Source organism: Camelus dromedarius, chromosome 31 (genome assembly GCF_036321535.1).
Source record: "Camelus dromedarius isolate mCamDro1 chromosome 31, mCamDro1.pat, whole genome shotgun sequence".
Classification (NCBI taxonomy): domain Eukaryota; kingdom Metazoa; phylum Chordata; class Mammalia; order Artiodactyla; family Camelidae; genus Camelus; species Camelus dromedarius.
Genome location: NC_087466.1, coordinates 5,487,289 through 5,502,009, shown reverse-complemented (window position 1 = coordinate 5,502,009; position 14,721 = coordinate 5,487,289). Strand labels below are relative to the sequence as shown.

General features: G+C 43.8%; 1 pseudogene; it reads right to left on the bottom strand.

The window, feature by feature from the left end:
- Nucleotides 1-14,150: 14,150 nt before the first annotated feature.
- LOC105099456 (elongin-B-like) lies at nucleotides 14,151-14,470 on the bottom strand (annotated as a pseudogene).
- Between the last annotated feature and the right edge of the window lie 251 nt (nucleotides 14,471-14,721).

The following is a 14,721-nucleotide window of genomic DNA, read 5'->3' as shown; positions in this document are numbered from 1 at the left end:
ATCTACCACTAGGGAGGCTCCGCAATGAGAGATTTGCACTGGAGATGATAGTGGTTTGAGCTCAGGCAGTAGCAAAGTATCCTCATGAGAAAGTGAAACAATGGTGGTGAAATCTCTTTGCAGAGTGTTCCATAAAAATACAAATTTCATAATCCACCCTGTCTCCAGCCAGGAACTGCTGTCCCTAGCAGCTTTCTGTTAAGCCAGGCTTTCTCTCAATAGGCGGTGTCTATCCAATCCCCCTGCCCTCTGTTGAGTTCATCAAAGCTTCTGCTGACTCAAGAAAAATCTAGAGAATGATCACTACAGTGAAAGTCTCAAATCATCCCCCAGGGCCCCTAATAACAAAGCATCTGCTTGTCATTCTTCCCTGCCCCTCTGGGTTTTAGTGAGAAAACAGCATTAAATGACGATAATGATACACAACTTTAAAACTAAGCCTCCTGGTTTCCAGGAAGGGAGGCTTAATTTGAAAGCAGCTAATTATCCACTCATTATAATTTACAGATAGTGGTTGTCTTGCCTTCTGTCACTGGTCTGAGAACAGTATTTGGAAAGATGGGAAAAAAAATATCTGAGTTAATACCTTTTCAACAGAAGGCAGAGAATCCCCAAATCAAAGAAAAGAATCTTATCAAACATGGAGTCCAAATCTCTCATTTTGTGGATATGGAAACTGAGTCCCAGAAAGAGGATGAGACTTGCCCAGAAACGTCCAGCAGCTGGTGGGGGGACAGAAGGGGCACTGGAGTTGAAGTCTCCGTGCTGGCTCCAGCCTAAAGCTCCGCCCAGGGAGATGAAAGGGTGGCTCTGTCTGCCCCATGCAGCTTGGAGACTCTGTGCTCAGACCACCCATCAAAGTGGCAATTGGCACATCTGGGCCTCTAAGTAACCATCAGTGTGGGACGACGGAGCCACAGAACCGGGAGGTAGAAATAATCCCTCAAGGGCTGGGACACGGTTTAAATTGCAGAAGGGGATGGGCAGGGGGAGGGGGATTTTTGCTTCACTTTAAGATTAAACATTTTTTTTATTTGGTAGCATCTCACTTTTCCTGTAGGATCTGAGACAAAGGGCTTTCAAAAAACACCTCCAGCTACTCTGGTGACAGGAAAGGTTGGTACTTAATGTTTTTCACCATTAAACCTGGGGTTTCCATGCAGTGGCATAGTGCCAGCTCTTTAGCTTTCCTTAGGAGAGCATGAAAAGAAGTTACTGCATGATGTGCCTTGACTATCATGAAAAGAGGGGACCCTACCTTCTCATGTTCCTGGATTTTCACTCCCTGAGCCTCATAGTCCCCAGAGGACTCCAGAATGTGGCCAGTCTGATCTTCTAACTTCTTTTCTTTTTTTAACTTTTTTTTTTCTTCAAATGGAGGTACTGGGGATTGAACCCAGGACCTTGTACATGTTAAGCACACACTCTACTGCTGAGCTATGCCTATACCCTCATCTTCTAATTTCTTAAGTGCCCCAGCACCCTCACACTTCCAGGCACTAGCCTGTGCTGCTTCCTCCGCCTGAAATGCCCCCCATGTTCTCCTTATCAAGGTAAAGTCTCCATCTCCTCTTTCCCCAGGTTACAATCATTCCTCGGATACACACACTCTTAGCTAGCTCCTTGCACTTCTTCATTGATCACAGCTCATCATCTTGTATGGTTTGTGTGATTATTTAATCAGTGACTGCCTCCCTGATTAAGCTACATGTCCTGACAAGTTAGGGACTGCATCTGTTTTGTTTACTCACCTTATTCCCAGCTCTTAGTTTGGTACCTGGCACCTAATAGTGTGCAATAAGATCTGCTGAATGAATGATCAAATCAAAGCACTAAGATAATCTAGACCAACTCTTCTAATTTTAAGTAAAGAAACTGTAGCCCAGAGATGGGCAATGAATTACCCAGGGTCACAGGCAGGCATCTAATAACTTCTTGCTCGTCATTCGCTTCCTTGAAATACCTTGGCACGTGGGACACAGCTGTTTTAAGGCAATGCAAGGCTGGGGGACTGAGCTGTTTTCCATACCCTGAATAATGGTAGTTCCTCTCCTTCACAGAAGGCTCCCCATGAGGCAGGAATTCTAAACTTGGGTCAATGAAGGGGCTCCCAGGATCAATGCATCTTCTGAAATGTCTGCAGATACTGGGGAGCTATTTTCAGTAGAGGAGCTGCTGGGTTTTCTCCCAACCTCAAAGGAGCAAGATCCCAAACGCTAAGAATCACTCACACTAGCTCTTTGTTGAATCTCTCCTTCCCTTCTTGCTAGAAAAGCTACTCCACGGCCCAAGAATCTCTGGCAGCAGAAACATAGCCTAGTGTGAGGCTGCGGGGCCAGCAGCGGTCAGGGCTAATTGGCTAATACATGCGATCAGAGAGAAATGCATTTTCAGCTTCACTTGGTTGGGAGTATCAGGGAAAGCTTCCTGGAATAGGTGCCAGTTAAGCTGGGCTGTAATAAACTGAAGGCTTGAGAGGCTAGAGGTGATGTGGGAGAGGGATAAGGTCCCAGATTCCCTTCTGGCAGCCCCCATGTCCTCATCAACTCCCCTTGCTCAAAAGGAGGGCTTGTTTCATGTGTCTAGTATCAGAGCCATTTGAGTCCAGACTCTGGCTGCAGAGTGTCCTTTCCCCTCTCCCTTTTGAAGGCCACATAGGCCATTTTTGTGATGCCAACCATCATCAGCAGCCCTTTGTCCGCTCTGTTGAATTATTCATCCTGTGAGATGAATTATTAATATCCAGTTTTGTACAGCAAATGCCAGGCAAACAGGTAGAAATGGGGTTGGGACCCTGGGCATGGAGCCACAGACCTCCCCAGGTCCCCCGAAGCACAGATCACCAGGGCCAAGAAATTATGCAGGAATCTGCAAGGGGCTCACTTTGGAATGCACTGGACCAAGGGCAAAGTTGGCACAAGAGTATGGTGCCCCGGTGGTGGCCGGGCTCCATTCTCTGGCTCTCAGGCCCCTTGCTTTCCTGGGTCTTTGCTGGGCAGTCCTGCTGGCTCCAGTGTGGGGCTGCATTGCGGATCCAGAGTGGGCTCAGCTGCATTCAGTGGAGTGACTTGGATTTGATTCTGAGCCTGGAATCCGAATGGCCTTGGGTTGGTCAAGCAGGATTTCTCAACCTCAGCACTAGTGATATTTTGGCCCAGATAACTCTTTGTTGGGGACTCTTCTGTGCACCGTAGGATGTGGAGCAGTACTCCTGGCCCCTACCCACTAGATGCCAGTAGTATACCTCCCCTTATCCCCAGCTGTGGCAACCAAAAATGTCTCTAGACATTGTCACATGTCCCCTGGGGGATAAAATTGCTCCCACTTGAGAGCCACTGGATTTGTGCTTTCACTTCTTTGAGTCCTTTTTTCCCCCCCTTATCTGTTAAGTGGGGGTCAGGGTGATAGTTACTAGGATGAAATATGGTCAGATGAGATCACAGATGTGAAGTCTCCACTTGCTCAGAGTGTCTCCACCTTGGACTTTTCTGTTGCATGAACTGACAGTTCTCTTTTATGCGTAAGCCCAGCTCTCGGTTAGGATTGTGTTCAGCCGTAGGTAACAGAACATCCACCTTAACCCGACTTGAACAGTGAAAAGGAGTGATTGGTTTGTGTAACTGGAGTCCCCGAAGTGGGTTGATCTTTGGGTTTGGTGGGTTCCACCACTCACCCATGTCCTTTCTGTCTTTTTGCTCTGCCATATACAGTGAAGGCTTCTACTGAGATCAGCTCATCCTTAGGGTCCTAGGATGGTTCCAGTAGCCATCGGCCCTGTGGGCCTTCTTGTTCACTTCTGGATCTGACAGAACACATCTGTTCCTGCATTCCAGGCCAGCATCCTGAGAGCCTGCCCGGCCAGGCACTTAGGTCACAAACCCACTCTGAAATGAGCATCTACACCCAGTGGAATGGCTGTGCTGGTTGACTTAAGCTCATTAAGTCCCAGCCATGGAACTTGGGATGGAATCACTTTTCTGGGTAAATGGCTGTGTGGATACTCAAAGAAAGAAATGAAAATCTTAGCATCAACAGGATCCAGTTAGTGTTCCAGAACCAATCATTCTGCTAGAGGGTGGGTATAGACTTGATTGGCTGGAGCTCAGACTTGGCCAGCCCTTGTAGTTGAGGGCACGGAGAGGTAGGGAAGTCAGCCTCATCAAACCACAGGGACTGAAGTGGGAGAAGCTTGGTTTCCCAGTCCCCAAATAGGGATGCATTTACCAGAAAAGGGGAGAAATGGATGCAGGGTAAGAATGAAAGGTGAGTGAGTCCCAGGCCTTTCTTGGGAGGCAGTGGCCTGCCAGGTGCTGTGCCCTCGGTAGATGGGTGGGCGGCAGGAGCACCCCAGGATGAACGCCTGCCCAGAAAAGCTGTCAGGGGCTGACTGCAGGCTTGAGAACTTTATCAAGATGTCACCAGCCAAACTGGGAAGGCTGCCCTGCCACCAGCTGCAGCCCTGTGATTCTGCCTAACATGTCCTCAACTCCACTTGGACATCAAGTGCTCAACTGGAGTAGCCTGCAGTGACAAGGCACAAAGCAACCTTTGCAGAGATAGTGAGAGGGGCCTGAGAAGGGGCTCTCTTCCTGTCTCTAGCAATCTGCCTGTCCCACACGGGCTATAGTTACATGTCACAATATGTCCCTGCTTCCTGCTCCCCTGGGCTCAGTGTCCTCTACCAATGCCCACTCTTGGGATGAATGCCTCATATTCTCAATTCCCTGGCCCCTGCTCATACACCCGCTGTGCCCTGCTCTTGGCAGGGTCCTTGGCCACCTCTCCCGGGGGTGTCCTTGCTGTCACAAAAGCCAGCGGGTCCAATACTTTCTGATGATCCTCCAGTTTGCCAATAGAAAACCAGAGAGGTGCTGGCAGGGCACGAAGGCAGTGCAGTTTATACGTTTTTGGCAATATCTCAGTGTATGGTCAGGTATCCCAGGGAAATTGGAGACAGGACTGAATGGTTACTTATTAGCCCTGCTCTGTGTCACTCCTTGGCTTTATATTTTTCAGTGGCTACCCCCGGCAGTTCAAGGGCCTCTGTGGGGGTATTCAAACCTCCTCAACCTTATCCCATCTTGTCCCACAACCCCTCACCACTGAGCCTACTGTAGCTTCACCAACATCCTGTGCTCCCTCTAAGCTCTCTTGCCTGTGCCCCAGCAGGTCCCACTGCCCTGGATGCACTTCCCCCTTCTGTGCCCCTGTTACCTGGTTTACTTTGAATCATCTTATAGGTCTCAGCTGTCACCTCCTCCATGAAGCCTTCCTTACTTTCCCAAACTGAGTGAGTGAGGTAAGCTCCCAAGTTGCCTAAAATAAATAGCACACTGCCTGGTACCCATTTGTTTATGGATTTGTTTCCTGCAGCAGGTGATAAATTCCTAGACATCAGGTACCATCTCTAGTTCACTCGTGGTTTGTTCCCTCAGGGCCAAGCACTGTTCCTGGCACAGTACAAGATATTGAATGTAATTCCCTGTGCTATACAGAAGAAATTTGTTTTTTAATCTATTTTTAAAATTCAAGTATAGTTAATTACAATGTGTCTGTTTCTCGTGTATGGCATAACATCCCAGTCATGCATTATATATACATATATTTGTTTTCATATTCTTTTTCATTTTTAATCTATTTTATATATAGTAGTTAGTATTCGCACAGAAGAAGAAATATGCAACAACCTAACAACAGAAGCATTGTGTATTTTTCTCCAGTCCTTGCCTTGGGGCAAGTCTATTTCCCCAGTTACCGCGTGTGCTATTTCTGCCCTTTCACTAAACATTACTGCATCAACATTTTTTCATCTTGGAATCACTGCCTTTGAAGCTGAAAGAAACTTTAAAAATGGTCCCATCCATCTGCCTCACTTCCAGAGAGAGGAGCTGAGGCCCGGAGAGGTGACTGACTCAGAGTCACCCAACAAAATGACAACTCTAGTTTCTAAACTTCCTGTCACGTCATGCCACCTTCCTGCCCAAAAGCCTTAGACACTTTCTCCACTTTTGGCTCTGAACAGGAAAACGTTTTGAAATGAGGATTCTGAAGTGCAGATAGATCTTAGTCGGACTTGTATGCAATCACTTTTTAGAATTTACCAACATGTAAAATTTTATACTTCCACTGGGACTCACACACTGTGGGTGAGAGGGTAAATTGATTGTAACATTTTGGAAGCTTGTTGGGAGTAGCTCTCAAAAGCTGAACATTCACCTATCCTATGACCAGAAATTCTTCTCCTTGATAGATTTTCATCAGAAATGAATGCTTAGGTCCACCAAAAGACATGTACAAAAAGGTTCATTTATTCATAGTAGCCAAACACTGGACACAATTTGAATGTCCATCTGCAGTACAATGGAAAAATAATTGTCGTATACTTATACAATAAAATACTACACAACAATGAAAAACAATGAATCTGTTAAATCATGGGTGAATCTCAGGAATTTAACGTTTAGTGAAAGAAGCCAGATATAAAAGAGAATATATGATTCTATTTACATAAAGTTCAAAGTAGTACAAACTAACTTATGGCGATAAAAGAGTGGTTATGTGTGTGTGTGGGGGGTGGTGTTCTAAGGAGTATGAGGGAATCTTGGGGGCTGATAACATTCTATATCTTGATGGAGGTTTTGGTTACAAGGGAGTTGACATACATAAAACGTCATTGGGCTGGACACTTTTAAGATCTCTGCACTTTATGTGTGAAATAAAAATTTAAAAATATATTTTGCTCTTCAAACTGGTGCAGTCTGAGGAAGGTTTGTAGTCTTATGAATTGTATTGTGCCAGTTGATTTCCTGGTTTTGATAATACACTGTCGTTGTGTCGTTCATTTTGATAATACACTGTGTGCTACCACTGAGGGAAGCTGGGTGATGGGTACACAGAACTGCTCTGTACTATTTTTGCTGCTTCTTGTGAGCCTATAATTATTTCAAAATAGGAGTTAAAAAAATCTTACATGCCATTGTTTAGAAATCAGACAGTTTAAACATTACTCTTTCAATCACATTCCTCTTTACCTTCAACCAAGTGTATGGATCAAATAAATTTATTTTCTTTCTTAAGTGGCTTTAGGCTCTTCCTTCCTTCCCTCCCTCTCTTCCTTCCTTCCTTCTTTTTCCTTTTTTTTTTTTTTTTTAAAGAAATGACTCCATTTACACTTATTCAAAATATTGGCTATATTCCCTGTGTAGTACAATACATCCTTGTAGCATATCTCACACCCAAAAGTTTGTACTTCCCACCCCCTATAATGCCTCACCCCTCTCTGCTCCACTGGTAACCACTAGTTCATTCTCTACATCTGTGAGTCCTTTTTCTTAAGGATCATTAAATGTGGCCAGTTCCTCTTTTCTGCCCTTCTCTGGACCATTTCACCTCAGTGAGAAGCCATCCCTACAGGACCTAACTCCCCACACCTTGATGAATCCAAGAGCTGGGGAGCCTAGAATTTTTCTTTTAATATGTATTTATTTGTTTGTTTTAATTGACATACAGTCAGTTACAATGTGTCAATCTCTGGTGTACATACAGCACAATGTCCCAGTCATGCATATACATGCATATATTCGTTTACATATTTTTTTTCCATTAGAGGTTATTACAAGATATTGAACATAGTTCCATGTGCTATAACAGAAGAAACTTTTTAAAAAATCTATTTTTATGTATAGAGGCTAACATTTGTAAATCTCAAACTCCCAAATTTATCTCTCCCCACCCCCTTTCCTAGAATTCTTAATTTCACTCTCCTCCCCACTCTGATCCCTGGTGACCCATGATCAAGTCTCCAGTTTGTAAGTCCGGGTTTACCTGTTTCGAAAATGGGTTGAATAATTGATGCCTCCCTCACCAGGGTGTTGGACTTTAATTACTGTTTGCAACATTGCTTAAGATGTCGAGATGAAAGGCAGTTTTAAAAGTCCATGTTATTGGCATTAGTAATAAAGCTGAGGAATTTGTTTGTGAGTTTGCAAGGTTGTCATAACTGGGAAAAGGGGTGGGGGGGGGAAGGTTGGTTTTATGTGGAAAAACCTTGCCCAAAAAACAGCCACAGATCCTGGCTGGTATAAATAGCAAGAACATCTTGTACCTCAAAGGACTTTGCAAAATTCACATTCTTCCATGCCCCTGAAAAGATAGAACCCATACTTCCAAAACTGAAAACAAGGAGTTACCTGAGGTTTTAAGGCAGGAAACACAGGGGCCAACTTTTTGTTGAGACCATTCTCAGTTCTCTTCACAATTTACAAGAAAAAATGCAGTTTAAAAAACAGGGTTCTTCATTTTTACCCTCAATATTTGGCTTTTTCTTTTTGCATTCTAATCACATTTCTACCAATATAGCAGCTAACAAGGACTTTTAGAAACCTACTATTTTTGTGAGCACTTTATATGGGGAGGTTGGGATAAAATAAAAAGTTAAAACTCAGCGCATGCCCTCAGAGCATTTACCGTCAAACCAGAAGATAAATAGGAGCAGGAGCAGGTGGCCTATATTTAGAATTTATTTCATGGTGCCCTGTTATTAATAATAACTGCTCCCTTTGGCGTGTCCAAAGCCCTTTGAAATGCATTACTTCATTTGATCCACCGACGGTGCTGGAATTACAAGCTCTGATTTGAGGGCGAGGAAGCTCAGACACAAATGACTTCTGTAAGGCCAGACAGCCTGCAAGTGATGGTATTGAGACTTAAACGTAGTCCTGGGAATTCAAATGGTCTAGGGGAATCTAGTGGAGGGATCTAGTGTTTTTTCCACTGTAGTACTGCCACGCCTGGTAGCTACTCAAAGGAAAACCCTGGCCTTTTGGCCCAGGTTCAAGGGGCCATCGTAAGCCTAAGACCAATGCCACGTGGCATCTAATCAGAGAAGAGGAGTAGTGTAGAGGTTAAGGGTGTGAGTCTTGGACTCAGAGGCTCTTGTTTTCATTCCTAGCTCTTAATACTATGTGGACTGGGGCAAATGACTTGACTTCGCTGAGCCTCAGTTTCTTCATCTAGAAAATGGAGATGTAATATCAGTGTTTCCGTTGTTATTAGGTTCTAATAAAAGGGATCATCTTTGGAGAGCACTTAGCCCAGTGCCTGGCATATACAGGCTTTGCTAAAGGTTATCAGATGAGGCCCTAGTTGGCAAATGAATACTAAATGCAGCTTTATCCCCGAGAAGAATCATCTTGGGCCAAGAACTTAATTAAAAAAAAATCTTTTGAGATAATTATAAATTTACATGCAGTAGTAAGAAAAAGCCCTGACACCCTTCACCAATTTCCCCCTATATGACTTATATGACTATACTACGCTATCATGAACGGGAAATTGACATTGATACAATCTACGCACTATTTGGATTTCATCTGTTTTATGTGCATTCGTGTGTGTGTGTGTGTGTGTGTGTGTGTGTGTAGTTCTATGCAATGTTATCACATGTGGAGATTTGTTTGACCACCACCTCAGTCAGGATACTGAGTTCCATTTCAAGCATCCCTCATGTAATCCTTTTATAGTCATAGGCTTCTCTCTTCCTGTTTGCTTTCCTCACCCCTGGCAACCACTACTAAATTCTCTACAATTTTGTCATTGCAAGAATGTTACATATTTATATAGAATCATACTCTATATAGCCTTTTGAGGTTGGCTTTTTCCATTCAGCATAATTCCTCTGAGATCCCGTGAAGTTATTACAGGTGTCAATAGCTCTTTCCTTTTTATTACTGAATAGTATTCCATGGTATGGATGTACCAAAGTTTGTGTTACATTCAACCATTGAAGGACATCTGGTTTGTTTCCAGTTTGGGGCTGTTTTGAATAAAGCTGCTATGAACAATCATGTACAGGTTTTTGTGTGAACATAAGTTTTCATTTCTCTGGAATAAATGCCCAGGAGTACAACTGCTAGGTATTGGTAAGTGTTTATTTAGTTTTGTAAGAAACTGCCATATATTTTTTTCAGAGTGACTCTACCATTTTACATTCCCACTAGCAATGATAAGTGACTTAGTTTCTCTGCTTCCTCCCCAGCACTTGGTGTTAGCACTGTTTTTTATTTTAGCCATTCTGGTAGGTTTATAGGTATATCTCACTATGGTTTCAATGTGCATTTCCCTAGTGACTAATGGTGTGAACATCTTTTCATGTGTATATTTGCCATCTGTATATTCTCTTCAGTGAAATGTATGTTCATGTCTTTAGCCCATTTTCTAATCAAATTGTTTAGCTTTGACTGCTGGGTTTTGAGAGTTCTTTGTCAGATACGTAATTTACAAATGTCTACTCCCAGTCTGTAGCTTGTCTTTTCATCTTCTTTACAGGGTCTTTCTCAGAGCCCAAGGTTTTCATTTTGATGTGGTCTAACTTATCAACTTTTCCTTTCATGAGTTATGCTTTTGGTGTCAAGTCTGAAAAACTTTTTGTCTAACCATAGATCTCTTTTCCGCCTAAAAATTGTATGGCCTTATATGTTACATTTAAGTCCTTGATCCATTTTGAGTTAATTTTTTTACATGATATGTCGTTTAGGTCAATGTTCTTTTTTTTTTTTTTTTTTTTTTTTTTTTTTTTTTTTTTTTTGCCTCTGGATGTCCAATTGCTCCAGCAACATTTGTTTAAAAGGCTATTTTTCTTCTACTGAATTGTTTTTACACTTTTGTCAAAAATCAGTTGGGCATTTTTGTGTGGATCTATTTCTGAGCCAAGAATCCAAAGCGATTTTGACTCAAATATTGAACACAAGATATCAATCCATACAAAGACTAATGAAGACCGACATGTGAAGCAGTTATCAAATAATCGAATGCTCTATGTAATTAAGTATGAAATTGTAAGAGATTGACTGTGAGTATCCTGGTCATTCAAACATTGGCTCAGGAAGTGGTCCAAAGCAGCAGGGTGTATTGAAACAGGCCCTGATTCTGGGGCCAGGGAGAACTGCAAAGGGACTGTGATTCCATAATTTATCAACTGAAAGACATTGGGCAGGTAAGTGAGTTAACTAACCTCCTGGAGCTTTGCCTTCTTTAATGGAGATCATATTACCTGCCTCACAGGATTAGTTTGTGGACCAATGAGCTGGGGGACTGAAAATGACTAACAACAAGCTTGGTCCAGCGTAGCTACGGCAGGGACAGATCTGAGGGATGCTTTGGGAGTTTTACCCTATATTCTCTATCAGACTCTCCCAAGCATCCAAAGCAAACATCCACTGTAAGAAAAAGTGTGTGTGCTTTGCAAATGTGCCTTACAGATGCAGCTTTGAAACATTTCCTAGTCCCTCTCTTCAATCAACCTACTGCTCTTAAACCCTTCTCTTACGGAAATTCAGAGACACTACAGGTCCATGATACAGGCTGGGCATCTTTTCTCCTGAGCATCAGAACTTAGTGGGTTTGTCCTTAGGACTGACATTCAAAGGTCCCCATTTCACCCTCATGTGGCCACTGGCTCTGCAAATGAGGTTTATTATGTTCATTCTCTGGACATCAGCTTTTCCCTAGAAAGAGGATGAAATTTTGTACTCACCTCCCAAGGTGGCTTCGAAGGACCAACAGATAACAAAATGCAGGATACCTAGTGGATTTCCTCATATTTTATGTGTGTTAAGCACTGCTAGGCAGGGATCATATACTACGGCCCAAATCCTGACACCCCATCCCCCTACCCCCTGCCTGTTTTTGTCTGGGCTGAGGGCTAAGAATGGTTTTTACATTTTAAAGGTTGGTGGAAGAAAGGAAGAAAGGAAGGAAGGAAGGAAGGAAGAAAGGAAGGAAGGAAAGAATATGCCACAGAGATATGTGGCTTACAGAGTCTAAAATATTTATGATCTGGCCCTTTACAGAAAAAGTTTGTTGGCCCCTATTGTAGAGGATAAAACAGGCTCAAAGAAGGGGAGGATGTCATATGTCTGAGGTCACACGACAAGGAAATGGTCAAGCTATACATCCATTCATCCATCCAAAATGTGTGGATTACAGTCCGTTTATATGTAAGGATAGAATGCTACAGAAAGCATGGGATGGTTAGTGCAGTATTTCCCAAAGTGAGTTTCAAGGAGCCCAGATACCAGGAACCACCCAGAAACATGTCGTCAGCTCAGATGAGTTCTGGAAACTGAAAACTCCATAACCTCTTCTTTTTTCTTTCTTTTTTTTTGGAAGGTGGGGTAATTAGGTTTATTTATGTATTTATTTTTAATGGAGGCACTAGGGGATTGAACCCAGGACCTCGTGCATGCTAACCATGCACTCTACCACTGAGCTATACCCTCTTCCCCATAACCTCTTTTTATTTTTATTTTTATTTTTTTTAGCATTTTTTATTGCTTTATAATCATTTTACAATGTTGTGTCAGATCCATAACCTCTTTTTAAAAGGTCACTATGTATATCAGCATATCAAGGCTCTGAGAAGTTCTATAGCAAAGAGAATGACCTGGTTATCTTTGTTGAACTCAGCATGTCCTAAATTTATTTAACAGGGAAACTCTTATTTTGTTCTGTTTATTTTGATGATAGCTACATAATATTATTCCTCAGAAACGTTTGGGAAATTGTGAAGTTATAGGCCAATCACTTGGGTGTGATAGCTGGCTTGGCCTCTTCCTTGCTGTAAGACCCTGATCAAGTCACCCAGCCTCTCTGAGGCTCATTGCTGGAAAACAAAGGCTCGTTTCCAGCTACATCTCTGTTCCTCTGTTTCCTGCCTTTAGAGCCACATTTCCCACGGAGGTGTTGGCAATGTTCCATGCCATTGGCTAGGGATAGAGGACTATTTTTTCTTTCTGGTTGGATATAATCCTGTAACTTCCCTGAAAGACCAAGGTCTCCACATCACACCAGCTGCCCTTTTCTGCCATATATGCCCTAAGCAAGAAAGATGGAGTGGGTCAGGTTTCTAGAAGACTCAACCTTAAAAAGTCAAGAATGTAGGACTCAGGGACACAGATGGAATATGTCCAATAAAAGGATTTGTCAACAACCAGAAACTTGTTGGAACAGGGTTGATTATTTCCTAGAGGTGCTGATGAAGGAATTTGTAATATTAAAAGAATGCAACCATTATGGAATCTACCCTGCACTCTGTGATTAACACAGCACTAAATCATAGAATTTCAGCACAACTTTAGTCCCAGAATGGTAAGCCTGCCTCTCAGAAAGATGCCCAAATAAACCTATACTTGCTCCAATTGGTTGGTTCAGTGAGTAAGTTGGCTCTCTTTTGCCTCTGGTCTTTACATGTGATGTTCCCTCTCCCTGAGTCAACATTTCTCTTGACTTTTGCCTGGTTAACTCCTGCTTTTCCTTCCAGCCTCTGTATCAATGTTACCTGGACCATTATAAGTGTGGGGTAGGTTCCCTACGTAACTGCTGCTATAAATCCTGTATCTTCTCCATCAGAGGATTTGCCTGTCTTCTGTTGACTTTGTCTTGTCAACTAGACTATAAGTCTTAGAAGGGCAGGGACTGATTTTGGCTTGTTCACTGTTGCATCTGCAAAGCTTGGCACGGTGCTAGACAAAGAGGGTACTCAACAAACACTCTCAATAAACAGAAAGATCAAGTGAATGTGTATACTCTTTGGATGCCTTGGTTCTCAGACACATTGGAGAAACAGGCAGCTTGGCATAGTCTATAGAGGTGTGGCAGGGCTGGGGATGGAATGGAGATCCTCTGATACTGGGTGTGAGACTCTTTTTCATACCCCTCGACCACTTCTTCTTTTGCTTTGTGGGTGTCTGTAGACTGTTTATGAAGGGTGGAGAGGGGCGGAGGGGGAGAAGCTGCTCTATTCTGGCTGCACACTGCAGGCCCTGGAGGAGCTGCTTGGGGTGGCTTTAGGCTGTGGATCCCCCACAGAACCCTCTCCCAAACCAACACACTGGCTCTAGCTGGGAACCAGCATGCTGGGAGGGGACCACTCTGAGAAACAAAGGCTCAGTCTGAGCAGAAGGCTGGCCTGAGGGACAGCTGGATCCAGAGAGCTTGTTCAGCAGGCCAGCTTGATAAACCTAAGGAATGGGCCCCATCCTGGGGAGGGTGATGCCTGGGTCAGGAGAGGGTGTGCAGAAAGAGGCAGCACCAAGGTGGACATCCAGATCTCTTTTATTGGCGGGCAGAGAGGGGTCACTGGGGTGGCCCTCTCATTGCACAGCTTGTTCATTGGTGCTGCTTCCTGAGTCCTGTGGCTTCTTCACCATCACGTCCGGCAGTTCGGGAGGGGTGGAGAAGGGCTGGAGGCGCACGGCTTCATCTCAAAGGCTTCATATGTGCGGAAGGCGAGCCCCACAGTGGCTGGGGAAGCCCCACTCGCCAGGGTCTTGCCGTCGTCCAGAAGCTGGTCTTCCGGCAGCCGCTTGAGGATGCCCTCGACCTTGTGCTTCAGCTCATGCGCGGTGCTCCACTCCTTGGCGTCAGTGGAGACGGTGGTCTCATGGGGTGGGGTCAGGATAAAGGCTTCCATCGTGGTGGCTGCTGCCTCTCCCCCTCCACGGGCCGCGTTCCCGGCACCCTGCGTCCGACCACTTCTTCAATAACTTAATATCTTTCCAGCAGAGCTTCTACGGCCTTATTCTAGCCTTTCTTGTCATCACCTTAGAAGTTAAGACTGTTTCAGAGAATTATTTCATAACAAATGGGATCTTGGGGTAGAGGAAAATTTATCTAACTCTCAGGGGTAGGAGAAATGTGTGCCTTTGGACCGTGGGTTTAAAT